Source organism: Dryobates pubescens, chromosome 18 (genome assembly GCF_014839835.1).
Source record: "Dryobates pubescens isolate bDryPub1 chromosome 18, bDryPub1.pri, whole genome shotgun sequence".
NCBI lineage: Eukaryota > Metazoa > Chordata > Aves > Piciformes > Picidae > Dryobates > Dryobates pubescens.
The window spans coordinates 4,292,198-4,312,993 of NC_071629.1; positions in this window are offsets into that span (position 1 = coordinate 4,292,198).

Genomic DNA, 20,796 nt, shown 5'->3' on the forward strand with positions numbered 1-20,796 from the left:
ACAAGTGCTAAATGGCAATTACTATGCCAGCTCAACTAGTGAGGTGCCTGGGATCTGCTCATTAGAGGCCATCTCCTTTCTTGTTCACCTGCCCTTATTTCAGACACCTGCCCAAGCCGTATTTCAGCTCACAAGCTGGTAATCCTTATGCCTGCTGCAAGGGCAGAGAGCAGAATTTGTCCCACAGGCAGCTTGCTGAGATTTGGAGAGCTTTGATCAGGTTTGGTGGTGGTTTTCCCATTGAACTCCAGAGGTTTGGACACCCAGGGGTAACCATGGCACTGCTCTTAGCTCAAACCAGCAGTTCAGACCTGCTATTACCACATGCTTGGTGCAAGCGATGGTCTTAGCAAAGAGCTGCCAGCAAAATCCTCATGGAAACATTGTCAAGTAAATGCTGCAGCTGGGATGCACTTCTATGACCTTCCCCTGGGCCCTTGGAAACTGCATTTAGTTGTCCTGTGACAGAAGGACTTTGGAGAGAGTTTTGTGGTGGCCTCTCCCTGAGCGCTTGAATCTCGCATGGGACGAAGGTGACAGCAGGAGGGCCTGAGGGATCACCTTCCCCTCCTACACTCCCAGCCTGAGCCCCTCAGGATCTTCCTCTCAAATACAGCATCTCCCCCCTGAGTTGCCTCAGGGTTTGGGAAGAGATTCTTCGAGATGCTCACCATCTGTCACCACACCATACCCAAACACCACGCTGTGCTCCGCAGGGACAGCCCCGCCTGTGTGCCTCCATTTCACAGGCTGGCAACTTCACACTCGCTCTTTTATGCTCCCAGAACTGCCATTTATGTCCCATTCAATCAAGCAATGGTCTAAGTTGCACTTAGTCTTAGATTTCCACTCATTCCCCTGGGGCAGATACTGAATCATTTTGTTTGGAAGTGACCTTTAAGATCATTGAGCCCAACTGAAAATGCAGCCCTGCAGGTCACCACTAAGCATTGTCCCCAGCACTACATCCACACAGCTTTTAAACCCCTCCAGCAACAGGGACTCCTCTACTTTCCCAGGCAAGCTCTTCCAGGGATTCACAACCCTTCTGGGGAAGAAATTGTTCCTCATGTCCAACCTAAACTTCTCCCAAGCATAACTTGAGGATGTTTCCTCTTGTACCATCGTCTGCTCCTTGGGAGAAGACACCAACCCCCACCTGGCTCCAGTCTCCTTTCAAGGAGTTGCTGAGAGCAGGGAGGTCTCCCCTCAGCCTCCTTTTCCCCAGGCTCAACAACCCCAGTTCCCCCAGCCACTCCTCACAAGAATAGAATAGAATTAACCAGGTTGGAAAAGGCCTTTGAGATCATCGAGTCCAACCTATCACCCAACATCATCTGATCAACTAAACCATGGCACCAAGCACCCCATCCAGTCTCTTCCTAAACACCTCCAGTGATGGTGACTCCACCACCTCCCTGGGCAGCCCATGCCAATGGCCAATCTCTCTAGACTTATGCTCTAGAGCCTTCACCAACTTCATTGCCCTTCTTTGGAAATGCTGCAGCAGCTCAATGTTCTTCTCGTAGTGAGGGGCTGCAAACTGAACCCAGCATTCAAGGTGCAACCTCACCAGTGCTGAGTACAGGGTGACCATCACTGCCCTGGTCCTGCTGGGCACACTTCAGCTGACACAAGCCTTTGTGATCCCCAGGGCTCTCATGCACTCAGAGTTGCTGTTGGATTTGGCAGGGAGGCTCTGCTCTGCTTCTGAAGCAAATTTGGAGTTCAGGGATGTGTGATTCTGGGGCCGCTCAGGACAGCCAGGTCCACGCTTGGGGTGGCACAAGCACCAGGGAGCCTGGAGAAGAACAAGATGGGGAGCACCAGCTTGTCCTAAGAGCCCTTCATCTCACATCACTGATGAAGAAGCAGAGCTGAGTCAGGTGTGGGTGGCAGGGACGTCAGTGATCAGCAATTCATTAATAATGAAATCACCATGTTCTGCCTGGCTTTGGTTTTAGTTCTCTCTCTCTTTTCTTTCCCCCCTCTCTGCAACCTGCATTGTGTTTAGGTTTCATGAATACATTAATTAGGGGCTGTGAGTCTCTGAGCACTGTTAACAAATCATCACGATGCACTTGGCCATGCTTCCTCCTGACGCTCGGTGTGCGAAGGTCTGATGAGGATTGGTTGCCTTTAATCAGCCAGCCGAGGAACATGGCAAACCTCCCTGTCCTCCCTGCTTGAGTGATGCAGGCACACGTGCTTGAATTCCAACCCAGCTCTCCACAGCCCTTTCCTGGGAACTCCCAAGAATCAGGGCTGTGAATTTGGGCCCATCAAATCCTCTCGAGAGGTGATTCTGCCACTTGACTCTGCTCTGGTGAGACCTCACCCACAGTACTGCATCCAGCTCTGCAGCTCTCAACACAGGATGGACAGGGACCTGGTGGAGTGGGTCCAGAGCAGGGCCATGAAAATGATCAGGGGGGTTGGAACACCCCTGCTGTGAGGACAGGCTGAGGGAACTGGGGTTGTTCAGCCTGCAGAAGAGAAGGCTCCTAATAGCAGCCTGCCAGTACCTGAAGAGGGTTACAAGAAGGCTGCAGAGGAACTGCTTGCAAAGGCCTGCAGGGATAAGATGGAAAGCAATGGTTTGTAATGAGAGAAGAGCAGATTTAAATTGAAAGTTAGGAACAAGTTCTGCACCAGAAGGGAGGTTGCCCAGGGAGGTAGTTGAGGCCACATCCCTGGAGAAATTCAAGATGAGGCTCAAAAAGGCTCTTAGCAACCTGATCTATTGGAGGATGTCCCTGCTTGCTGCAGAGGGGGCTGGACTAGATGATCTTTGGGGGTCCCTTCCCACCCAGACCATTCTGTGATTCTGTGATGTCCTGGGAAGGCAAGGCCCTATCATCCAAAACTCCCAGAGAGAAAGTTTGGAAGCATTCAGCTCACAGTGGTCTTGAGATGCAAGTGAAGAAAAAGGAGACTAAACAAACACCAGGACAAAATTCCCTCCAGGGAGTGAGTCAGATGGAGATGAATGATCTAGCATGAGGTGACAGGGAGAGGTTTCCCACCATGTGTCTTCTACAGGTGCTTGTTGCAAGCCTGTGAAATCCTAAGAAGGTTTTTCTCAAACAGTGAAATAAGCTCCCCAGGGAGATACTTGAATCCCCATCCCTGGAGATGTTTAAAAGACAAAGAGATGCAGTGCTGAGGGCCATGCTTTAGCACCAGGCTTGGTAGAGTTAGGGACTGGCTGGGCTCAGTCATCTTTTCCAACACTGGAACAATTCTGACTGTAAGTGGTGCTGAGGGCCATGCTTTAGCAGCAGGCTTGGTAGAGTTAGGGACTGGCTGGGCTCAGTCACCTTTTCCAACTGAAACAATTCTGATTCTAAGTCGCCTTCATCTAAAACAGCCTCACAGAGTCCGTCTAAGGTGCTACAGCCATGCCGATCCAGACCAGATTTTTTACTCCACCTCCCCTTGTCTGAAAATATGCTGCTACCAAAGTGTCAGACAGGGAAGAGACTCCCCTTTGTCTCTTCATTCACAGAAAAGAATCCATCATAGAACACTTTTCACCTGCCTCAGTCACAGGTAAATCCCAGCCCAGATTTTTTTACACTCCAACCCTCTGCGCTTCCTCCTCTCCTCCCTCAGTGGGACAAATGAAGCCCAATAATATGCAAAGCCCCCTTGATTTCTTGAATTCTTTCCACTCAGAGATGTCTTCTGGCACCGAGCCTCACGCAGAAGGGATGAGCCCAGCCTGTGCCAAAACGCAACTCAAGCCTCTCGCTTCCCGCTCCGTGTCAGATTTTTATCATAACTTCGCTTTGAATACATCTATGCATTACCAAAGGGGGAAGAAAAAAATCAATAACAAGAAGGAAGGGGGAGGGGGGGGGATGGAAAGGAAGGGGAGGGAGGGGAAAAAAAAAAAAAAGAGAGAGAGGACATTCAATTTAAAAAACAAGAGCTTTGAAATGTGAGCTGCGCTGGAGCTCGGCACCGCGGGCTGCTGCCGAGCGAACCTCGCCGCGCTGCCGGCGTCCCCCGGCCCCGCTGCCCCGCCGAGCAAAGCCTTTTGTCTTCGCAGCGCGGCGGGGCTGAGCTGCGAGGGCCGAGGCCCGGAGAGAGAAGGCAGCTTGTTTGCAAGGGGGAAAAAAAAAAAGGGCAGTTTTCTTTGCCTTTTTAAGAAAAAATAATCTGCCAGTTGAGTTTTTTTCCCCCCCTTCTTTCCTCCCCCCTTCTAGAGCTGCATGAACGCTGCAATTCTTTGGGGGAGTTTTTGTCTCTCCTTTTCTCTTTCCTTCCCCCCCCTCCCCCCCCAACAAACACTTCAGTGTCTTCACCAGGATAAAAGGGTGAGGAGAGGCTCGACCCGCCCCCCCCCCCTTCCCAAAGCCAAGCAGCAACGTACTTAATTTAATAGGGAATTAATACCATTAGCAGATTAAATACAGCAGCAGCAGCCCCAGTTCCCTGCATTCCTTCCAGAGAAGCAGATGGGGGGGTGCTTATCCATCACATGCTGACAGGAAAGTGGGAACGAGCCAAGCTGGCCAACATGACACACATTGGCATGGTGGAGTCTGGTGTCCTCTCACAACCCTACATCTTGCAAGGAAGTGTGTGGCCCAGAGAAAAGGTTAAGCCAGCACGCACTGGCCAAGCCAGCGGGAGTGGCTGGTGCCCTACCAGGGTGGCCACGGGGCAGAGGCTGGATGGACACTCAGGACAAATGGCTTTGGGTGTGTTGCATCTGCCAAGCCACAGTTTCTTCAGCTGCAAAACAGGCACAAAGACACTGAAGCACAGAATCACACAATGGCTTGGCTTGAAAGGACAGCTGCGGCACAGGAGGCTCCACCTCAACACAAGGGGCAACTTCTTTACTGTGAGGGTCACAGAGCACTGCAACAGGCTGCCCAGAGAGGCTGTGGAGTCTCCTGCTCTGAAGACTATCAAGGCCTGTCTGGATGTGTTCCTCTGTGACCTGTATGGTTCTGCTCTGGCAGGGTCCCTCCCAACCCCTGACATCCTGTGATCCTGTGACCTTGAAAGCCCTGCAGCAAACAGAGACATCTGCAACTAGAGCAGGTTGCTCAGACCCCATTGCACCTGACCTGCAATGATTCCAGGGATAAGGCATCTGCCACCTCCCTGGGCAACCTGGGACAATGTCTTTCCATCCCTCAACATCAAAGATTTCTTCCTTCTCTCTAGTCTGAATCTCTCTCTTTCTGTTTCAAACCGTCACTCCCTGTCCTGTCACGCCAGGCCCTGCTAAAAAGTCTGTCCCCAGCTTTCTTACAGTATTCAAAGGCCACAAGAAGGTCTTCCTGGAGCCTTCTCTTCTCCTGGCTGAACAACCTCGTCTCTCTCAGACTGTCCTCACAAAACTTGTGCTCTAGACCCTGCATCAGTTTCGTTGCTCTTCTTTGGAGCTCCAGCAATTCTCATCTTGCTGGGTCCTTCTTTTTGCTCTTGCAGTGGCAAAGGGCTCCTAAACCCTGTCCCCAGCATCCCCTATGCCAAACCAGAGGAACAGGAGAAACCAGAGGCTAAGCAGGTTTTTTTGGGTGAGGCAATTTAAGGAAGATCATAGAATCATAGAATCAGTAAGGTTGGAAGAGACCTCAGAGATCATCAAGTCCAACCTGTCACCCAGCACCTCATGACTACTAAACCATGGCACCGAGTGCCACATCCAATCCCCTCTTGAACACCTCCAGGGATGGTGACTCCACCACCTCCCTGGGCAGCACATTCCAATGGCCAACAACTCTCTCTGTGAAGAACTTGATCCTCACCTCCAGCCTAAACTTCTCCTGTCACAGCTTGAGGCTGTGTCCTCTTGTTCTGGTGCTGGATGCCTGGGAAAAGAGACCAATCCCCTCCTGGCTACAACCTCCCTTCAGGGTGAAAAAAAAAAAGCAGCAGAGGGAAATTCTGCACATCCAGAAGTGGCTGTGTGTGCAGAAGCTGCCTGGGGGCCGCTCCTGGGAATGGATGGGGCAGGGCAGAAGGCAGGAGGACCTGGGAGGGACGAGGAGGCTGGAGGGGAAGGGCAAGTGGAAGGTGACGTGAAAGAAGTGTAGCGTGAGTGAGAGGCTTTGAAGCGTAGGGAGAGAGAGAAAGGAAGGGAAGGAGGCCAACAGAAGCGTCACTGGGGCTGGTCAAACATTGCATTTTTGGCAGCTGTGCTCCCAAATGTTCAAGGAGCCAAAAGGAAAAAAAAAAAAAGAAAAGAAATCAAGAGAAACCACTTCAATAAACACTCCAAGAAAAAAAAATGACCAGAGCCTTTTATTTTAATATGATTTGCACAGTATTTTTGTTAGGGACTGACAGGATTCCCGCCCTCCCTGGCCCAGGCACCTGGGAGGAGAGGAGAGATGAATAGAGGAAAGGCTCAAAGAACAACCAGGGGACGCTGGCCCACGCTGCTGGCACCACTCCACAGGCCCCAGTGGGATGAGCTGGCAGAGGATTTTGGTCCACTGCTGACAGTCTGTGGAGAGATGAAGGAGCAGAGCAGAGCGTGGGGGGGTGTTGTGGGTTCCTCTCCAGGGAAGATGTTCTTTTGCCGGGCGCCTTGTGACACCTCCGCAATCTCAATCCCATTTCATGGCCTCTTAGCATGACACTGGGGAAGGAGCAGCCTCTGGTGCCAGGGACATTGCTCTTGGTTTCCATCTACCCATGGAAGAGAGGAGTGAAACCATCTGGCCTCCACCAGACCTAGGGATGCATTGCCTCATTTCGTGTGAGGTGGTGGTGCCTGGCACCTCTCAGGCCACCCACAGTCAAGATCCTGGGCTTGGGGATGTCTCCACTTGAAGCCATCAGCCCACCAAAACTTTTGCCCTTATAGGGGTGATGAGGGTAATGAGACACTGTCCCAGGTTGACTGAAGAGGTGGTAGATGCCCCATCCCTGGCACCATTCCCAGTCAGGTTGGACAGGGCTGTGAGCAGCCTACTCTAGCTGATAATGTCCCTGCAGACCGTTGGACTGGTTGAGCTTTAGAGGTCTCTTCCAAACCAGCCTATGCCTCTATGAAAGCTGCCCAGCAGCCAAATTCCTGCTGCCATCAGGATCTGGCTGCAAGGCACATTTCATACCTGGCTGCACCCTTCCAGCATGGGTTGCTCCTCTCCACAGCCTCTCCAAGGGAGAGATGCAGCAAGCCCTGTGGTGGGTGCTGAGGGTGGAAGGCTCAGCGAAGCCAACAGCACCCCCGACACCTACAGTGCCACATGCCCCTCTCCCACCCACATCCCCCTTCCCAGAGCCCTCAGCCATCCTGTTTTACATTAGGTACATTAACTTTTGGACTCTTAATCCCCTTCATGGAATAAATCACTCCTTCTAGCCTGATAACTCCTCTTCCCCTTAAGCTATCATCCTGGTCTTTCATTCCAAGCAGGATTTGAGACTCTCCCTGCTGTCTGCAATCAAGCTGCATTCTTTCAGCAATTATTTTGTGTTGCTGCTCTCCCCTCAAAGAAAAAAAAAATCATCAAAAAATGTTCTGGGGCTAGCATCTTTTTTAGCTTGCAGGCTTCCTGTTGCTGCTTATCTCCAGCCAAGAGGTCCCTTCATTCCCCCTCCTCTGTCTGACACCGGGCCTGGATATGGAACTTGGTCAAAAATGCTTTCTCAACACATGTTTGTCAGGATGGAGAGCTTGCATCTGTGCTTGGTGGTGCAGTGTCATGTTCCCTGTCAGTGGGGGGACAGCAGGGGAGTGGGGCTGAGTTAATGGACCAGATCAGGTTCTCTTTGCTGACAAAGATAACAGAAGGAAGCTGGATGTGTATGAGAGAGAAATGGGGCGGGGGGAGGGAAGAAAGCAGAGGGGCTGAGTGCTGCGGGAAGGGCAAAGAGCCACAAAGGAGTCTCTGCTTCTCCAAGCTGTGGGGCTGAGGACAGATTTGCTGCAATCCCTTGGAAGCATGGTGAGTAGCTGCAACATGCAGCTCAGCTAGGGGACACCGTGCTTGTGTGGCTTGGAGGAAGAACGTTGATCATCCTTCTTCTCCTGATAGAGAGCCATAGAATAGAATCATTTTGCTTGCAGAGACCTTTAAGATCATCAAGTCCAAACATTAGCCCAGCACAGCCAGGTCACCACTGAACCATGGCTCTCAGCACCACATCTACATGGCTTTGAAACCCTTCCAGGGATGAAGACTCTACCTCAGCCCTGGACAGCCTGCTCCAGGCCTTGACAACCTTTCTAGGGAAGAAATTGCTCCTTATGCCCAACCTAAACCTCCCCTGGACAACTTGAGGCTGTTTCCTCTTCTCCTATCACTTGTTCCCTGGGATAGAAGACCAACCCTTGCCCAGCTTCATCCTCTTTTCAGGTAGTTGGAGAGAGTGAGAAGGTCTCCTCTGAGCCTTCAGGCTGCCAACCAACACCCCAAGACTTTTTTCCATTGGGCAGCTTCCAGCCACTCTGCCTCAAACCTGAAGCATTGTATGGAGCAGAGGATGCAGAAGGAAAGATGTCCACAGCCCACTCTCCCTGACCTGGCTGATGGGCACAGGGATGCTGCAGGTGGGCTCCACCAGTGAAAGCAGGGTTGGGTGATGGAGACCTGGGGTGTGCTGGCTGCATCATTCCTGGAGTGCAGACCACAGAAGGAGTGGTCAGGTGCCATGGTCCAGAGAATGAGGTGATTTACTCAGAGGTCAGGGAGGAGGTCACCCTCCATGCTACATGGTTTATCTTCTCATTTGTTGAATGCTTTTGAGTGTTGGGCCAAGCCTCCTCAGGGTCTCAACAGGAGCTAGTGGGGCAGAGCCTGTGCATCCCCTCTGCAATGTGCTGTCACCATGGCACTCCCCCAGCTCCATGGTGAGAGACCCTGAAGGATCAAAGGCCAAAACCTTTCATTTTCCTTTGTTCTTGTTTTGGGGTTGGATCCATCCCCTCTCTCAGAAGGAATTTTGATAGTAATCATCCTCACAAGCCACCTTGGTTCCCCTGCCACAGCCCTTTCCAGCAGGTGCTCACAGCAAGGGAGGCCTCCTCCAGCATGTGCCCTGAAACTTCTCACACCACAGCACTGCTTTGGGGCTGGATTTTATCTTTTCTAGATGGAGGAAGCCATAGGCAGGGCAATTTTACACCAATATTGGGACAATGTGGATGAAGAGCATCAGCAAATGTGGACAGGTCATAAGGTGTAAGTGGGTCTGGTTTCTTCTGCTGGGATGGTCCAGAGGTGCATGGGGGGACCATTCCCCTGGGTGGTAGCAGATGTCTTGTGAGGATAAATCACACAGTGAAGATTCCCTCTGTGTGGTGGTTATTTGTTTAAGCAGTGTCCTGAGTGCTCCCCCCACATGGTGAAGCCCACTTAAGCAAACTCTTCACCTGAAGCATGAAGTGGTTACCCCCTGTGCTCAGGATCTCTCAGGAGAGCATCCCTGTGGATCCACAGCCTCCCTCACCCCTTCCTGCTCACACAGCCAGCCACTACATCCATGAAACCCAGCCACATTCCTGAGACCACACAGATAATGAGAGGTATAAAAAGGGATTTGCTTTGTTCAGCCATTTCTCTGCTTCTGTGTGTGAATAAAACTATCTTGGACAAGGTCCTGACAGGAGAATTAAATCTGAAAGGAGGGAAAACGTTTTCCAGGAGCTCTCAGTCTGTGTAAGACCAGTGCTGGGCTCTCTGGTGGTTCTGCTGCTCTTTGGCAGCTCTGTGCCAATGTCTTGGGTCCCTGCCCCTCCAGAGGGGTATGGATGGGACCAAGGGAGTGATAGGAGCTGCAGAGCTGTCCTGCCTGGGCACGCTGTGCCTGTGAGGAGCTCAGAGCCCTGCGCTGGCTCCAGGGCATGGGGCAATTAGCTGAGGCGAGTATGTGACACAAAATCGGGGCTGTCTCATCAAGTTAAGGGAGATTCCTCAGCTCACCTTGGGGTGCTTTGGCCTTTGAACTGAAGCTCTTCCCCTGCAGCCCCATCCCTGGGCTGCTGCTGCTGCAACCCAGCCATATCTGCAACCCCGTGGGGCCCTTCCTCTGCTCTCCCCCCTGCCCTGCCGCAGCCCAGCCAGGCTGACTCATCTGGATGAAGAAGCTGCTGCTGTCCTTCTATCCCTGGATGCTGGCAGGGATTTGGCCACCACAGCCTTTACTTGGTGGCTTTCATCTGCCTGCTGCAGGCAGTGTGTCCAGCAGAACGTGTTTAGGATGGCCCAAAGCAGGAGCTGCAGGGGATCCCCCTTTGCTCCGCTGCCAGCTCCAGTCCAAAGCTCTGCTTCTGGGGATGCTGCTGTGGAGGGTTAAAGACTCCAGAGAAGTGGTTTCTTGGGGCTTTTTTTTGGTGGGCCCTGCAGCCCCAGGGCATGGCAGGAGGCAGCTTGGGGTGATGTGGCACCCCCTTACACACACCAAGGGACGGCATGGGTGCCCACTGTGTGTGGCAGTGACTCATCCTCCCGCTCCCAGCACAGGCACCATGCTCCCATCATGAGTTCTTGGCCGTGCCAGTCCACACTGAGCCAAGGACAGAGGCTTTGAGCAGCCAGCCCCCAGCCAGACCCTGCTGGCACCGTCTGTGCCATTGGCTATGGGCATGGGGCAAAAAATCCCAGCAGAAAGCAGGTGAGGCAGGAGCTTCCCCAACTGGACTTTTAAATAAACAACTGCAAGGAGCCAGGGCTGGGAGCAGGAATGAAAGCAAAGGGAAGTTGGAATGAAATCCTCCTCTTCTCTCCATCCTCTTCTGGTTCTTTTCACCGATGACATTTACTCTGTTTAATAAAAGGAGAATTTATGTTTGACTCCCATAATGGTGCCTTTTAATCTCCAAGACCTTGATACTTCAGGACTGAGTGTGCTCGTGTGCACCCAGAAGAAGCTAGTTTGGGCTGGAGGAGGAGGGGACAGGAGGGGTAGTGAGGGGCTGGAGGGATATGGGGCCATGAAGCTCAGCGCTGCAAAGGGCTTTAGGAGATGTATTAAACCCTTGCTGCTAATTCCAAAGAACTGGGAGGGCTCAGGGCTGTCTGAGTTGGAGCACCACAGATGGCTTCAGAGAGCTGCTACTGCCGAGGGGTGGCTGGGGCTGTCCCACAGCCCCTCTGTGAAGTGGTTATCACTTCTGGAAGGAGGAAGCGACAGAAGCCCCTGGAAATAAAACACTGAAGTTTCCATTAGTGACATCTCTGGGTTAGCCAGAGCTGATCAGCTCCAGATGGGATGGCAGACTCCAATCATTGCTCTTTGCAGAGGAGGGTGAGGGGCTGGGGGGTGCGTGTGCTGTGTTTAGGATGGACTCAGGGCTTGTGGGGAGGCTGGGCTGGGTGGGAGGATGAAGAGCTGCTGCAGGTGGAGGGCAGGAAGTTGGTAGGGTGGGAGGGTGTGGGGATGAGGGGACAGTGAGATGATAGAGGCAGTTGTGAGATGTTGGGGTGGTGGGAGCTTGGGAGGGTGAGATGGAGGAGTAATGGGATGGTTGGATGGTGGAGTGCTGGGATAGGGGGGAGTGGGGCTGTGTTATGCTGGGGCAGTGGTGTGGTGGGCAAGGAGCCCATCTGCAGCCCCTGAGGTGTCCACACAGGCTGGGTGATGGCAGAGAGAAAGGGCAGAGCCAAGTGGCAGAGCAGTGTGGCAGCCCTGCCATGGGGCTCTCCACAGCTTTCTGCACATCAAACTACAGGACCCCCCCAACTTCCTGCTGATGGCAGTGCCAGGGATGCAAACTCTCTTTTAAGAAATGGAGGACGAGGGGGGGTGTGGTCGTTTGAGGCTGTGCCTTTAAGAACAAACACTGCTGGAACACACTGGCTAATGTTTTTGGTACTAGAACCAAAACATTCTGATATTCTAAACGAATTTCATTGGTTGATAAACAAAAATTCAGCTTTAGATTGTGAAGCGGTTGGAAAATTTTTTCCTCAGTGCAGTTCGGTTTGGGGAGTTGGGGGAGTTTGGTGTTTCAGCCTGTTCTCCCTGCCTGCTTCTTCTGCGAACTGCTGGAGTTGGCCTTCAGATAAGCAAACACTAATCCTGCATGGGCTTTTGAAGCTTGCTAACAACTCTTTTCCTTAGTAACTTGCCTTTCTCTCTCTCTAACCCCTTTTTGGGGAAAAAGGGAGGTAAGGGGGGGAGAGAGGGGGTTCCAAAGAGGGGATCCCTCCCTGAGGGAGGGATTTTTGTTGTGTTATTTGTCTTTGCTGTGTATTTCTGTGTATATATTGTAAATACCTGTATATATTGTGTTATATATAACCTGCTTTCCATATATGCTTGTAAATATATAGCTTTTGCTCTTCGACTGAGTTAGCTGTGGTTTCTTACTCTGTGGAGGAGGGAGAGCTAAGCCCTCTCTCAACCTACCACATTTATTGGCTGCCCAACTCGGGGCTTGCTGACAAATTAGTTTGATTTATTGCTTGCTTAAGTCGAACGAGCAAACATGAAGGTGTTTTGGCTTTTTGAGCGTCTGTTCTTCTCGGTCTTTGGTGTATTGATCTACAAGTATTGCCTGGGTATGATTATCGATAAGATAGGTAAATATATAATGCAAAAATTATATTTGTGGTTTAAGTACAAGATTCGGCTTCTGTATGATCAGTGCCTGGAATTCTTTTATGTTAAAAAGTACAGGAATGTTACATCTAGCACACTCCCTATTGAGATAAAAGAGTTTAAGATTCCGCTCGGTGAAAGGGTAATTTTAAGTGATGGCTGGGATCCAAAGCTGATTTTCTTGATGTGTGTAGTCCTGCTGCTGGTGATAAGTAATGTGTATTTGCTAGTGACACTGTACCGGGAGAGAAAAGTTTATAAGGCATGTTTTGTTATTAGACGGAGGACAAAGAGACGAAAACGCCACCCTAGCTCTGTTTCAGGAACATCCAGTGAGGATGATAATGGAGAATCTGTGTCAGTTAAAGATAAAGCTAAAAAGTCAATCGGCAAGGCAGCTCTGAATAGCAATGGTGATGATTCTGGCAAGCAGCCAGGGGCTACAGTAGCCCCAAACATGGCGGCTCCTGTGTCCCAGGCAGCCACCATTAACGAGGCAAAGTCATTTCCTCCTTCTTCCATGGCAGGAGCGGAAGCGTCCTCCAAAGCAACTAATCTGTCTCAAAGCTTATCAGCTTCTGATAATAAGGCAGCTGGAAACCCAAACACAGCTCCAGTAAAGCAAGTAGCAGTTTTAACAACAAGGAAGGGTAAGACTAAAGCTGATTCAGGAGCTGACGGGGATGCACAGCAGGGTTCTTCTGCTGGGGAGGAAGAGAAAATCTGTCTTAAAAATATAGCTGAGTTATTGAGATCATCAGAGGATCGAGATGCATCTCTTGGTAGGACAGCAGCTAGTGGTGGTGCCTCTCAGCTTAAAGGGATCTTTGAGAGGTTGTTGGGACCACAAGTTGAGGAACAGGAGGCAGAGGAGCAAGAACAAGATGACATAACCGACTGCTCTTCACCCCGGGAGGAGCTTAGAAATGTAAGAAAAGACTATCTCAGAGCAGATAAGGAGCCAGTTCTCGCTTGGCTTGGTAGATGTTATGATACAGGTGCTCCAGCTCTAATGGTTGGAGACAAGTCAGCAGCCCAGCTAGGAACTCTCTCAAAGGATAATGGAATAGATAGACATCTAGGCAAGGCTCTCGGTAAGGTTAATCTGTGGATACGCCTTCTAATGGCGGTTCTCATGAGATACCCTTCCCGAGATGATCTTCCATGGAATCCTAAGCCCTGGACTACCATAGATGAGGGAATCAAGCGTCTGAGAGAATTTGCTGTTAGAGAGGTACTCTATGGTGAACATGAATCTCTGAATCCTGATGATGTTCCTGTAGGAAATGGTCTTACTAAAAAGCTCATCAAGCTTGCTCCTTCCAATTATGCAAACATTCTGGCAAGCAGAATTGTAGCAAGAAATTATGGTGGAGCTCCTCTTACGGTTGGCCAATTCACTGATCAATTGAGACAATTGGATGATAGCATGACACGTGTTTCTTTGGTTTCAGCCATTGAAACTCTGTCTGGAAAACTGGAGAATTGCATGAAAGAGCTGAAGGATGAATTTAAAAACACCATCTCCCAATTGGCACAAAGAGATGATTCCAATTCTTCCTCCAGGTGGGTACAGGTTTCATCTGTGAGGAATAGACATCCTCCAAGGAGGTCATTCCAAAACAGATCAAACCAAAACAGACCACCAAGGCAGTCACGTAGGACTATTTGGATTACCCTGCGTGATCAGTTTGGTGAGAACATGAACAGGTGGGATGGTCAACCAACTTCTAATCTTTTCAGGAGACTGAGAGAACTGCAAAGTGGCAGAACCCGAGGTAGCAATACCAGAAGGGTAGCTGTTACTTCTACAGTTCCCCAGGACAACTCTAGTAGCTCCAACAGTGGCTCCAGTTCTAACACTGCACAGTGTGCTCGTTGCACCTGTGGACATGTTCCCCATAACTAGGGGTGCCCTGCCTCCCGCCAGGGGGAGGAGAGGGGTAATACAGATAACAGAATCTATTGGGATGTGTACATCCAGTGGCCTGGCACTTCACACTTTCAGAAGTACAGGGCCTTGGTTGACACAGGAGCTCAGTGCACCATATTGCCATCAAATTATCAGGGATCAGAGTCCATAACTATTCTGGGAGTCACTGGTGGATCTCAAGAGTTAAGTAAAGTGGAGGTTAATATAAGCTTAACTGGTAAACAATGGAAAAAGCATACAGTTGTGACCGGACCTGATGCACCTTGTATTTTGGGAATTGATTTTCTGAGAGAAGGGCGTTTCAAAGACCCTAAAGGTTACAAATGGGCTTTTGGAGTAGCTTCTGTAGAAATTGATGGACAAAAACTGAAGCTATCTGCTAGACCTGAGCTTTCTGATGAATCTGCAGTTGTGGGACAACACAAGATTCAGGACATTAAGTTGCCGGTTGCTTCTCGGACTGTGCATCACAGACAATACAGAACCAACCGTGACTCTTTGTTGCCCATTCAGAATCTGATTCGTCAGTTGGAGAGTCAGAAAGTCATCAGCAAAACTCATTCACCTTTCAACAGTCCAGTGTGGCCTGTGCGAAAGCCGAATGGAGACTGGCGTCTGACAGTGGACTACCGAGCCCTGAATGAAGTAACTCCGCCTATGAGTGCAGCAGTACCAGACATGATGGAACTCCAGTATGAGCTGGAATCCAAAGAGGCCAAATGGTATGCTACCATAGACATTGCTAATGCCTTCTTCTCTATTCCCATAGCAGAGGAATGCAGGCCTCAATTTGCTTTCACCTGGAGAGGAATCCAGTACACTTTCAACAGACTGCCAATGGGCTGGATCCACAGCTCCAGCATCTGTCATGCAGTGATCCATGATGCTCTGGAGGAAGGTGGTGCTCCAGAACACATCCAGTTCATCGATGATATCATCGTCTGGGGTAAAACTGCTGAGGAAGTCTTCGAGAAAGGTAACAAAATCATGGACATTCTCCTGAATGCAGGTTTTGCCATCAAGAGAGACAAAGTGAAAGGTCCTACCACAGAGATCCAGTTTCTGGGAGTGCAGTGGCAGGATGGACGCCGACACATTCCAGTGGATGTGGTAAATAGAGTCTCTACCATGGCAAATCCCACGAACAAGCAAGAAACTCTACGTTTCTTGGGGATAGTGGGATTTTGGAGACTACACATTCCTGGATACAGTCAGATTGTGAAACCTCTGTATGATGTGACTCGAAAGAGGAACAGTTTCCACTGGGGACCTGAACAACAAGCAGCCTTTGACCAGATAAAGCAAGAAGTAGTCCAAGCAGTGGGTCTGGGACCTGTGCGAGATGGTCCAGACATTAAGAACATTTTGTACACGGCTGCAGGTGACAATGGTCCAACCTGGTGCTTGTGGCAAAAAGCTCCAGGTGAGACACGTGGACGACCTCTTGGTTTCTGGAGTCGAGGTTACAGAGGTTCAGAGGCTAATTACACTCCAACAGAGAAAGAGATTCTAGCTGCCTATGAAGGAGTGAAAGCAGCTTCTGAAGTAATTGGAACTGAGTCACAACTTCTCTTAGCTCCCAGATTGCCAGTTTTGAATTGGATGTTCAAAGGCAAAGGTTCCACACCACATCATGCCACAGATTCCACCTGGTCTAAGTGGATGGCCCTGATAACACAGAGAGCTCGAATGGGAAATCTTGAAAGACCTGGTCTGGTGGAGGTGATCTCAAGTTGGCCTGAAGATACCAACTGTGCTAAACCTCCAGAGGAGAGAGTAACTCGTGCTGAGGAAGCTCCTCCTTACAATGACCTTTCTGATGATGAAAAGAAATATGCTTTGTTCACAGACGGTTCCTGTTGTCTCGTCGGGAACAAGAGAAGGTGGAAGTCTGCAGTGTGGAGTCCAACACGCCGAGTTGCAGAGGCGAAGGATGGAGAAGGAGAATCCAGTCAGTTTGCAGAGGTAAAAGCTGTCCAGCTAGCTCTCGACGTGGCTGAACGTGAGAGATGGCCAAAGCTTTATCTCTACACCGACTCATGGATGGTAGCCAATGCTCTATGGGGTTGGCTAAAGAACTGGAAAAAGAATGGCTGGCAGAGGAAAGGAAAACCCATCTGGGCAGCTGAACTGTGGCAAGACATTGCTGATCGAATCGAGAGAATTCCAGTGAAAGTGAGACACATTGATGCTCACATTCCCAAGAGCAAAGCTACTGAGGAACAGCAGCACAACCATCAGGCAGATCTAGCTGCAAGAGTTTCTCAAGTAGACAAGGACTCTGAACTTGATCTCGACTGGAAACACCGAGGTGAGATATTCTTAGCTCGGTGGGCTCACGATTCGTCAGGACATCAAGGCAGAGATGCAACATACCAATGGGCTCGTGACAGATCCATAGACATTTCCATGGATGCCATCACACAAGTCATCCATGACTGTGACATTTGTGCTGCTATTAAGCAGGCAAAGAGAATTAAGCCCTTGTGGTATGGTGACAGATGGTCCAAATACAGGTATGGTGAAGCTTGGCAGATTGACTACATCACTCTACCACGTTCTCGTTCTGGTAAGCAGTACGTGCTTACTATGGTAGAGGCAAACACTGGATGGCTGGAAACTTACGCAGTCCCACATGCAACTGCACGCAACACCATTCTCGGTCTGGAGAGACAGATCCTGTGGAGACACGGAACTCCAGAGAGGATTGAGTCAGACAACGGAACTCACTTCAAGAACAACCTTGTAAAGAGCTGGGCAAAAGAGCACGGTATTGAGTGGATTTTCCATATTCCTTACTATGCACCAGCTGCAGGGAAGATTGAACGCTACAACGGTTTGTTGAAGACCACTCTCAAAGCCATGGGAGGTGGATCTTTGAAAAACTGGGAGAAACATTTAGCACAAGCAACCTGGCTGGTGAACAGTAGAGGTTCAGTGAACCGAGCTGGACCTGCACATTCTGATCTGCTACAGAAAGTAGAAGGTGATAGAGTTCCTGTTGTTAGGGAAAAGAATCTGTTAGGTAAAACTGTTTGGGTATTTTCGCCCTCAGGAGAGGCTAAACCTGTCCGAGGGGTGGTTTCAGCAGAAGGTCCGGGTCACACTTATTGGGTAATGCAAGAGAATGGTGAAATTCAGTGTATTCCACAAAGAGATTTAACTTTAGCTGAGAGAGTTTAATTTCAGAATGTTGTACAGCTACAGCGCGTCCAAAGGAAAGAGTCCCTGAGGAATCTACGGTGCACGAACCCTGAGAACCCTGAGAGCCCTGAGTCAACTGAGAGTCCCTGAGTCCCTGTTTCCCTTTTTCTTCGCTTCGTCTGCGGAGAGACAAACTGTTTTCCATTTTCTTGATTTTGGATTTTCTTGGACTTCTGAATCATCTACATCTGAGTATAGCCGGAATGGACGATGAACTTAACTTACGAACTGTAAATATTGTTCTGGATTGGATGGACAGTACGAACAGCCAATGAAATTGTTTAGAAAGGGGTGGACTGTGGTCGTTTGAGGCTGTGCCTTTAAGAACAAACACTGCTGGAACACACTGGCTAATGTTTTTGGTACTAGAACCAAAACATTCTGATATTCTAAACGAATTTCATTGGTTGATAAACAAAAATTCAGCTTTAGATTGTGAAGCGGTTGGAAAATTTTTTCCTCAGTGCAGTTCGGTTTGGGGAGTTGGGGGAGTTTGGTGTTTCAGCCTGTTCTCCCTGCCTGCTTCTTCTGCGAACTGCTGGAGTTGGCCTTCAGATAAGCAAACACTAATCCTGCATGGGCTTTTGAAGCTTGCTAACAACTCTTTTCCTTAGTAACTTGCCTTTCTCTCTCTCTAACCCCTTTTTGGGGAAAAAGGGAGGTAAGGGGGGGAGAGAGGGGGTTCCAAAGAGGGGATCCCTCCCTGAGGGAGGGATTTTTGTTGTGTTATTTGTCTTTGCTGTGTATTTCTGTGTATATATTGTAAATACCTGTATATATTGTGTTATATATAACCTGCTTTCCATATATGCTTGTAAATATATAGCTTTTGCTCTTCGACTGAGTTAGCTGTGGTTTCTTACTCTGTGGAGGAGGGAGAGCTAAGCCCTCTCTCAACCTACCACAGGGGGTTATCAGCCCGTGCTCACACCATGAGGCAAGAGCAGCCCAAAGCTGCTGCCAGCACCTCCCCGTTCCCACCAGCCCATGCCCTGCCCAGGGCTCTCTGCAGGGCCACGTTTTGGTCCAGAGCTCCCAGTCCCAGCTTGCCCTGGACGAGGCTGTACCCTGTCAGCAAGCAGGGCCACGGGGTAGGCTGGCAGCTGCCAGCACTGTGTGTGGGGGGGGGGTCCCAGTTGCAGGGGCGCCAGGACACATCCCAGTGGGACCCGCATGGCACTGGGGCTCCTTCCTCCCCCGCTGATTAATGACTGCGAAGCTCCCGGGGGAAAAGAGCATTTCCTTTACCCAATTAGAGCCCAGGACGTTATCTCATTTATTCTGGAGGCGGCAACATGTAAGAATTCATATTTTTTTTTCCAGGGTATTTCCCAGGACATTTTTCTCCCCGGGCTGCTTTCGGAGCTGCCGCTGTCAGCCAGGACGGATGGGCTCCGGCGCACGGTGCTGTCGGGGCGAGCGAGCAGGTCTGGCTTTTCTTGGGGAGGTCCCACGCAGGGTGTTTGCCTTGGCTCTGCACAGCGTCCTGCTCAAGTGGATCGCGGCTGAAGGATGGCGAGGGGGCCAGCGACAAATCTGAAACGCTCTTTAGAACCCCAGGCAGAAAGCAGAGAGAGGTCAGAGCCTCACGCCAGCGATGAGGGAAGCGGCGAGGGGAAGGGGAGGAGGGGGGCTGCCTGTGTTTCTTCTCACATGTGCTCGGGGGCTGAAAACCAGGATGAAAAATGGCACCCAAGTTCCTCAGCTCCCTCTGGAGCCTCTAATGAGGTGAATTAATGAGCTGGAACGTCACACCGGAGACGGGACCTGACAGCACTGGCGGCTGCGGGCTGATGAGTCCTGGTCACCTTCGAGGGACAGGCTGGCACTGGGGAGGGGGGATGCACACGTGCCATCTGTGCCCAGCCCTGTGGAAGGTGCCATGGGGATTTTTCTGCCTTCTGCCTTCTCCCCCTGCCCATTCTGCTCTGCCTGGCTGCCAGAGGGGCTGAGGTGGGCAGGAGAAGGGTGAAGGGCTGGTTGCTGAAGCTCCGTGGGTGGGAATGGAAAGGAACTTGGCTGTGCAGTCTCCGCTGGGTTTCACTTCAGCTGCTTTCCCTCCAGTTTCTGGGGTTTGCTGTGACATTCCCTTGCTGGCAGCACCCTTCCTACCCTTCCCTGCTACAGCTGCTCTGCCTGGCACTGAGCACAGTCATGGAAAGGGGCACTCAGCCCTGGCTATCAGCACCCATCCCGACCTTCAGCACCCTCCATATACTTCAAACAACCCTGCTGGCCAGGGATATGTAAGCCCCAAAATAGCCCAGGCTGGGGATGCAGAATCACAGAACCATTTTGGTTGGAAGAGACCTTTAGGATGATTGAGTCCAACTGTTACCCCAGCACTGCCAGCTCACCACTAGACCACGGCCCTCAGTACCACATCTACAGGGCTTTTAGACCCCTCCAGGGATGGGGACTCCACCACTTCCCTGGGCAGCCTGATCCAGGGCTTGACAACTATTTTGGTGCAGAAATTGTTCCTCATATCCAACCTAAACCTCCCCTGGTGCAACTTGAGGCCATTTCCTTTTGTCCTAGCCCTTGCTCCTTGGCAGAAGAGACTGACCCCCACCTCACTCCCACTTCCTTTCTGGAGGTTACAGAGAATGAGAAGGTCTCCCCTGAGCCTCCTTTTTCCTAGCCTCCTATTTCCTCAGTTGCTTCAGCTGCTCCTTGTAAGACTTCACCTGCTTCACTGCCCTTCTTTGGAGCCACTCCTGCACCCCCCCCAAAACAACCCCATGGGCTGAGGATATGCAACCCCATCAGAATCCTGGTCCAAGACAGGGCTGCACATCACTCTCACACAGGGTGCAGTGGTCAGCAGGCCCATGAAGGTGACTCATTCTCCCCTGCTTGCTGCAGCCATGAGAGTAGCCATGTCAGCAGAAGGGGTGCAGGGATGCTCACACAGCAGCACAACGTGGCACAGTCACCAGGTTATCTGCACAGGGCTGCCACATCAGCTCCAAAGGCTGAAGGAATCTGGGGGGATGGTGACCAGCCAAATGAAAAAATAAATCAGTTTAGATCACTGTCTCACTTTCATTTTCTTTGTGCTCTTCTTTCTTTCTTTCTCTTTCTTTCTCTTTCTTTCTCCTTCCTTCCTTCCTTCCTTCCTTCCTTCCTTCCTTCCT